Below are 10,000 nucleotides of genomic sequence, written 5' to 3' on the forward strand. Positions count from 1 at the left end.
GTGCAGTTCTTGGACGGCTTTACCTCGCAGAGTAGGAGTCCTGATGTTGAATGTTGAACAGAAAGATCAGTTGTTGACTGCAACATTGACGGTACAATAACTTAACATCACTGCAACACTGACGGTACAATAACTTAACATCACTGCAACACTGACGGTACAATAACTTAACATCACTGCAGCACTGACGGTACAATAACTTAACATCACTGCAACACTGACGGTACAATAACTTAACATCACTGCAACACTGACGGTACAATAACTTAACATCACTGCAGCACTGACGGTACAATAACTTAAAATCACTGCAACACTGAAGGAACAATAACCTAACATCACTGCAACACTGACGGTACAATAACTTAACATCACTGCAACACTGACGGTACAATAACCTAACATCACTGCAACACTGAAGGTACAATAACATCACTGCAACACTGACGGAACAATAACATCACTGCAACACTGACGGTGCAATAACATCACTGCAACACTGAAGGTACAATAACCTAACATCACTGCAACACTGAAGGAACAATAACCTAACATCACAGCACTGGAAGGAACAATAACCTAACATCACTGCAACACTGAAGGAACAATAACATCACTGCAACACTGACGGTGCAATAACATCACTGCAACACTGAAGGTACAATAACCTAACATCACTGCAACACTGAAGGAACAATAACCTAACATCACTGCAACACTGAAGGAACAATAACATCACTGCAACACTGACGGTGCAATAACATCACTGCAACACTGAAGGAACAATAACATCACTGCAACACTGACGGTGCAATAACATCACTGCAACACTGAAGGAACAATAACATCACTGCAACACTGACGTTACAATAACATCACTGTAACACTGACGGTACAATAACATCACTGCAACACTGACGGTACAATAACATCACTGCAACACTGACGTTACAATAACATCACTGTAACACTGACGGTACAATAACATCACTGCAACACTGACGTTACAATAACATCACTGCAACACTGACGGTACAATAACATCACTGCAACACTGACGTTACAATAACATCACTGTAACACTGACGTTACAATAACATCACTGCAACACTGACGTTACAATAACATCACTGTAACACTGACGTTACAATAACATCACTGCAACACTGACGTTACAATAACATCACTGTAACACTGACGGTACAATAACATCACTGCAACACTGACGGTACAATAACATCACTGCAACACTGACGGTACAATAACATCACTGCAACACTGACGTTACAATAACATCACTGCAACACTGACGTTACAATAACATCACTGCAACACTGACGTTACAATAACATCACTGCAACACTGACGGTACAATAACATCACTGCAACACTGACGTTACAATAACATCACTGCAACACTGACGGTACAATAACATCACTGCAACACTGACGGTACAATAACATCACTGCAACACTGACGGTACAATAACTTAACATCACTGCAACACTGACGGTACAATAACATCACTGCAACACTGACGTTACAATAACATCACTGCAACACTGACGGTACAATAACATCACTGCAACACTGACGGTACAATAACATCACTGCAACACTGACGTTACAATAACATCACTGCAAGCACTGACGTTACAATAACATCACTGCAACACTGACGGTACAATAACATCACTGCAACACTGACGGTACAATAACATCACTGCAACACTGACGGTACAATAACATCACTGCAACACTGACGTTACAATAACATCACTGCAACACTGACGTTACAATAACATCACTGCAACACTGACGTTACAATAACATCACTGCAACACTGACGGTACAATAACATCACTGCAACACTGACGGTACAATAACATCACTGCAACACTGACGGTACAATAACATCACTGCAACACTGACGTTACAATAACATCACTGCAACACTGACGTTACAATAACATCCACTGCAACACTGACGTTACAATAACATCCTGCAACACTGACGGTACAATAACATCCACTGCAACGCACTGACGGTACAATAACATCACTGCAACACTGACGGTACAATAACATCACTGCAACACTGACGTTACAATAACATCACTGCAACACTGACGTTACAATAACATCACTGCAACACTGACGTTACAATAACATCACTGCAACACTGACGGTACAATAACATCACTGCAACACTGACGTTACAATAACATCACTGCAACACTGACGGTACAATAACATCACTGCAACACTGACGGTACAATAACATCACTGCAAGCACTGACGGTACAATAACATCGCTGCAACACTGACGGTACAATAACATCCACTGCAACACTGACGTTACAATAACATCACTGCAACACTGACGGTACAATAACCTAACATCCCTTGCAACACTGACGGTACAATAACATCACTGCAAGCACTGACGGTACAATAACATCACTGCGAAGCACTGACGGTGCAATAACATCACTGCAACACTGACGTTACAATGCATCACTGCAAGCACTGACGTTACAATAACATCCTGCTGCAAGCACTGACGTTACAATAACATCACTGCAACACTGACGGTACAATAACATCACTGCAAGCACTGACGGTTACAATAACATCACTGCAGCACTGACGAATTTTTAATAACATCACTGCAACACTGACGGTACAATAACGTCACTGCAAGCACTGACGGTACAATAACATCCTGCAACACTGACGTTACAATAACATCACTGCAACACTGACGTTACAATAACATCACTGTAACACTGACGGTACAATAACCTAACATCAGCTGCAACACTGACGTTACAATAACATCACTGCAAGCACTGACGTTACAATAACATCACTGTAACACTGACGGTACAATAACCTAACATCACTGCAACACTGACGTTACAATAACATCACTGCAACACTGACGTTACAATAACATCACTGCAACACTGACGGTACAATAACCTAACATCCACTGCAACACTGACGGTACAATAACATCCTGCAACACTGACGGTTACAATAAGCATCACTGCAACACTGACGTTACAATAACATCACTGCAACACTGACGTTACAATAACATCACTGCAACACTGACGGTACAATAACATCACTGCAAGCACTGACGGTACAATAACATCACTGCAAGCACTGACGGTACAATAACATCACTTGCAAGCACTGACGGTACAATAACATCACTGCAACACTGACGGTACAATAACATCACTGCAACACTGACGGTACAATAACATCCGCTGCAACACTGACGGTACAATAACATCACTGCAACACTGACGGTACAATAACATCACTGCAACACTGACGGTACAATAACATCACTGCAACACTGACGGTACAATAACATCACTGCAACACTGACGGTACAATAACATCACTGCAACACTGACGGTACAATAACATCACTGCAACACTGACGGTACAATAACGTCACTGCAACACTGACGGTACAATAACATCACTGCAACACTGACGTTACAATAACATCACTGCAACACTGACGTTACAATAACATCACTGTAACACTGACGGTACAATAACCTAACATCACTGCAACACTGACGTTACAATAACATCACTGCAACACTGACGTTACAATAACATCACTGTAACACTGACGGTACAATAACCTAACATCACTGCAACACTGACGTTACAATAACATCACTGCAACACTGACGTTACAATAACATCACTGCAACACTGACGGTACAATAACCTAACATCACTGCAACACTGACGGTACAATAACATCACTGCAACACTGACGGTACAATAACATCACTGCAACACTGACGTTACAATAACATTACTGCAACACTGACGTTACAATAACATCACTGCAACACTGACGGTACAATAACATCACTGCAACACTGACGGTACAATAACATCACTGCAACACTGACGGTACAATAACATCACTGCAACACTGACGGTACAATAACATCACTGCAACACTGACGGTACAATAACATCACTGCAACACTGACGGTACAATAACATCACTGCAACACTGACGGTACAATAACATCACTGCAACACTGACGGTACAATAACATCACTGCAACACTGACGGTACAATAACATCACTGCAACACTGACGGTACAATAACATCACTGCAACACTGACGGTACAATAACATCACTGCAACACTGACGGTACAATAACATCACTGCAACACTGACGGTGCTATAACGTCACTGCTGCACTGAAGGAACAATAACATCACTGCAACACTGACGGTACAATAACATCACTGCAACACTGACGGTACAATAACATCACTGCAACACTGACGGTACAATAACATCACTGCAACACTGACGGTACAATAACATCACTGCAACACTGACGGTACAATAACATCACTGCAACACTGACGGTACAATAACATCACTGCAACACACTGACGGTACAATAACATCACTGCAACACTGACGGTACAATAACATCACTGCAACACTGACGGTACAATAACATCACTGCAACACTGACGGTACAATAACATCACTGCAACACTGACGGTACAATAACATCACTGCAACACTGACGGTACAATAACATCACTGCGCAACACTGACGGTACAATAACATCACTGCAACACTGACGGTACAATAACATCACTGCAACACTGACGGTACAATAACATCACTGCAACACTGACGGTACAATAACATCACTGCAACACTGACGGTACAATAACCTAACAAACTCACTCACGATTATTAATTTTCCAAAGTTTAAAACTTTTAATGAAACTGTCGATCGTTTACTGAATAAATTCTAAATTCTTGAAATTCTCTGGTGTTTCTCCTCTTCACTTAAATAAATATATATATATATATATATATATATATATATATATATATATATATATATATATATATATATATATATATATATATATATATATATATATATATATAGATAGTCACCGTGAAAAAAATAGTGAATTTCCAGTCTCTTTCGTGATTTCTTATATTATTACGGAACTGTAAATATAATAGAACAGTAGAAGGCTGAGATGTCACCTCACCTCACCTCACCTCACCTCACCTCACCTCACCTCACCTCACCCTCACCTATCCTCCTCCCCACCTCACCTCACCTCACCTATCCTCACCTCACCTCACCCTCTTCACCACCTCTCCTCACCTCACTTCTCACCCCACCTCACCTCTCACCCCACCCTCACCTCACCTCACCTCACCCTCACCTATCTCACCTCACCTCACCTCACCACCACCTCTCCTCACCTCACCTCCTCTCACCCCCCACCCCCCACCTCACCACCTCACCTCCTCCACCCTCCTCATCCTCACCTCACCCCTCTCCACCTCACCTCCTCACCTCACCCTCACCTCACCTCACCTCACCTCACCTCACCATCCTCTCAATCACCTCACCCTCACCTCTCTCACCCCCCTCACCTCACCTCTCCCCACCACCCCACCTATCCTCCATCCTCACCCCACCCCCACCTCACCTATCCTCACCACCTCACCCCACCCCCACCTCACCCATCCTCACCTCACCTCACCCCACCTCACCCCATCCTCACCCCACCCCACCCCTCCCCACCCTCTCCCCACCTCACCCCTCACCTCTCCACCCCACCCCACCTCACCTCCACCTCACCACCTCTCCTCCCCACCTCACCTCCCCTCACCACCTCACCCTCCTCACCTCACCTCTCCTCACCCACCACCTCACCTCACCCCACCTCCTCACCTCACTTCACATCACCTCGCCTCCACCTCTGCTCACCTCACCTCTAGTCACCTCACCTCTCCTCACCTCATCTCACCTCACCTCACATCACCTCACATCACCTCACATCACCTCCTCTCCTCACCTCACCTCTAGTCCCCTCACTTCACCTCTAGTCACCTCACCTCTCCTCTCATCTCACCTCATCTCACCTCACCTCACATCACCTCACATCACCTCACCTCTCCTCACCTCACTTCACATCACCTCACTTCACCTCTCCTCACCTCACCTCTAGTCACCTCACCTCTCCTCACCTCATCTCACCTCACCTCACCTCTCCTCGCCTCACCTCTAGTCACCTCACTTCACCTCACACCTGACCCAATAAGCTGAGTGCACTGCCCTTATATTATTCACTATCTCAGCCTTAGTTATTCACTGTCTTTAATCAACATAAACGTGGTTAATATTATTATTAATTTTCTAAATTGTTCTGGTATTTCCCCTGTGTTCCTCCATGAGTCAGTTCTCACTTTGTTCTGGTCTGGCACTAGTCTCATTATTCCGTTATTGAGACTGACTATTATCGGGACGACCAATAATTGAACTGACTATTACTGGGATCATCAATAATGGGACTGACTATTACTGGGATCATCAATAATGGGACTTACTATTACTGGATGATCAATAATGTGACTGTTACTGGAGTCACCAATAATGGGACTGACTGTTACTGGGATGATCAATAATAGGATTGACTGTTACTAGGATGATCAGTAATGGGACTGACTATTACTGGGATGATCAATAATGGGATTGACTGTTACTAGGATGATCAGTAATGGGACTGACTATTACTGGGATGATCAATAATGGGATTGACTGTTACTAGGATGATCAGTAATGGGACTGACTATTACTGGGATCACCAATAATGGGATTGACTGTTACTAGGATGATCAGTAATGGGACTGACTGTTACTGGGATGATCAATAATGGGATTGACTGTTACTAGGATGATCAGTAATGGGACTGACTATTACTGGGATCACCAATAATGGGATTGACTGTTACTAGGATGATCAGTAATGGGACTGACTATTACTGGGATCACCAATAATGGGATTGACTGTTACTGGGATGACCAATAATTGGACTGACTATTACTGGGATGATCAATAATGGGATTGACTGTTACTGGGATGATCAATAATAGGACTGACTATTACTGGGATGATCAATAATGGGATTGACTGTTATTGGGATCACCAATAATGGGACTGACTGTTACTGGGATTATCAATAATGGGACTGACTATTACTGGGATGATCAATAATGGGACTGACTATTACTCGGATGATCAATAATGGGACTGACTATTACTCGGATGATTAATAATGGGACTGACTATTTCTGAGATGATCAATAATGGGACTGACTATTATTGGAATGATCAATAATGGGACTGACTATTAATGAGATGAACAATAATGGGACTGACTATTACTGGAATAATCAGTAATGGGACTCACTATTACTGGGATGATCACTAATGGGACTGACTGTTACTGGGATGACCAATAATGGGACTGACTATTACTAGGATGACCAATAATGGAACTGACTATTACTGGGATGATCAATAATGGGACTGACAAAGAGTACGCAACCTTTATTCGGCCCATGTACACACCCTCATTTACAGGCTATCTCCCCCAACCAGCGAACCAGGGGACTGAGGGTTGACGATGGGGCCCCGTCGTTCAACCAGTACCCAGGTTCCAGCCAATGAGAAGATGGTTTTGGCAATCGCAGAGGTGTTGTGGGTACCACTCTCCTGTCTGCCCTTGTCATTCCGATTCTAGAGCTGGTTGAAGCACGGTCTGCTCTCTAGTGGCTTCTATTTTGCCTTGCTTACCGTCGAGTGCACTAATACCTATTGTTGTACATAATGTATATAGTGTACATACTTCTGTTCTAAATTGGTGAAGGATAATATAAGTCAAAAGTTTTCTGCTGTGTTTATTTTGCTCCCTTTACACCCAGGATAACAGGCCATTTGAACTCCTGGGTTGTAATATTGACTATTACTCGGATGATCAATAATGGGACTGACAATTTCTGGGATGATCAATAATGGGACTGACTATTACTGGAATGATCAATAATGGGACTGAATCCCTCTTCTTCAATTGTCTCAATCATACACTCTCATGTATTGAACTGAAAGAACCATTGGTAAGCGAAACGTCTTCGTGACGACGATGCCCAATTGTTAACGTTCCTCGTTCATCAATCCAGCGTCAGTGCTGGAAGCCGCCGCCCTCTGAATGACCAATGAACGTCTCGCTGTGGCATCTCAACATTGCTCTTGGCAGAAAGTTGTGGGCGCCTGACTCAGCTACTCAGGTGTGTGTCTGACTCAGCCACTCAGGTGTGTCTGACACAGCTGCTCAGGTGTGTGTCTGACACAGCTGCTCAGGTGTGTGTCTGACCCAGCTGCTCAGGTTTGTGTCTGACACAGCTGCTCAGGTTTGTGTCTGACACAGCTGCTCAGGTTTGTGTCTGACACAGCTGCTCAGGTGTGTGTCTGACACAGCTGCTCAGGGGTGTGTCTGACCCAGCTGCTCAGGTGTGTGTCTGACCCAGCTGCTCAGGTGTGTGTCTGACCCAGCTGCTCAGGTGTGTGTCTGACACAGCTGCTCAGGTGTGTGTCTGACACAGCCGTGTTCAGAGACACACAATGTATCCTCGGTGCAGTGGAATGCAGTGCGATATAATGCGATACGATGCAATGGGAGTGTTCTGCGATATCTCAGAAAGGTAATGGCTATCGTATCTCACTCTGAGTGGGCGCTGACTTTACGTTCAGCTGAGAAACGCGATTGAGGTTCGTCACTCTGCTGGTTGACGACGCGTTGAGTCCAGGAGATATTAACCAACAGTTATTCGTTATTGTATTAGACTCGTCATTGTAGTGGACTCGTCATTGTAGAGGACTCGTCATTGTAGTGGACTCGTCATTGTAGTGGACTCGTCATTGTAGTGGACTCGTCATTGTAGTGGACTCGTCATTGTAGTGGACTCGTCATTGTAGTGGACTCGTCATTGTAGTGGACTCGTCATTGTAGAGGACTCGTCATTGTAGTGGACTCGTCATTGTAGAGGACTCGTCATTGTAAGTTGGAACTCGTCCATTTTGTAGTGGACTCGTCATTTGTAGAGGACTCGTCATTGTAGTGGACTCGTGCATTTGTAGAGGACTCGTCATTTGTGCGTGGACTGTCGTCGTTGTAGTGGACTCGTCATTGCCTTAGAGGACTCGTCATTGTAAGTGGGAACTCGTCATTTGTAGTGGACTCGTCATTGTAGGGAGGACCTCGTCATTGTAATAGTGGACTACGTCGTTATTGTAAGGACTCGTCATTGTCGATGGACTCGTCATTGTAGTGGACTCGTCATTGTAGTGGACTCGTCATTGTAGAGGACTCGTCATTGTAGTGGACTCGTCATTGTAGTGGACTCGTCATTGTAGTGGACTCGTCATTGTAGTGGACTCGTCATTGTAGTGGACTCGTCATTGTAGTGGACTCGTCATTGTAGTGGACTCGTCATTGTAGAGGACTCGTCATTGTAGTGGACTCGTCATTGTAGTGGACTCGTCATTGTAGTGGACTCGTCATTTGGGGACTCGTCATTGTAGTGGATGGACTCGTCATTGTAGAGGACTCGTCATTTATGATGGACTCGTCATTGGTAGAGGACTCGTCATTGTAGTGGACTCGTCATTGTAGTGGACTCGTCATTTATGTAATTAGGACTCGTCATTGTAGTGGACTCGTCATTGTAGAGGACTCGTCGTGTATTGGACTCTCGTCATTGTAGAGGACGCTCGTCATTGTAGTGGACTCGTCATTGTAAGTGGACTCATTGTCGTGGACTCGTTCATTGTAATTGGGCTCGTCATTTTAGTGGACTCGTCATTTGTAGAAGGACTCGTCATTGTGAGTGGACTCGTCATTGTGATGGACTCGTCATTGTAGACTCGTCATTTTAGTGACTCGTCATTGTAGTGGACTCGTCATTGTAGTGGACTCGTCATTGTAGTGGACTCGTCATTGTAGTGGACTCGTCATTGTAGAGGACTCGTCATTGTAATAGACTTGCCAGTGTAAGAAATATTACTATTATTATTATTATTATTATTATTATTATTATTATTATTATTATTA

General features: G+C 43.9%; 1 protein-coding gene across 1 annotated transcript in view; it reads left to right on the plus strand.

The window, feature by feature from the left end:
* Positions 1-10,000, plus strand: part of LOC128685457 (univin) — a 318,323-nt gene that overhangs the window by 227,507 nt on the left and 80,816 nt on the right. The window lies entirely within an intron of this gene.

This window comes from Cherax quadricarinatus, chromosome 8 (genome assembly GCF_038502225.1).
Source record: "Cherax quadricarinatus isolate ZL_2023a chromosome 8, ASM3850222v1, whole genome shotgun sequence".
NCBI classification, from domain to species: Eukaryota; Metazoa; Arthropoda; class Malacostraca; order Decapoda; family Parastacidae; genus Cherax; species Cherax quadricarinatus.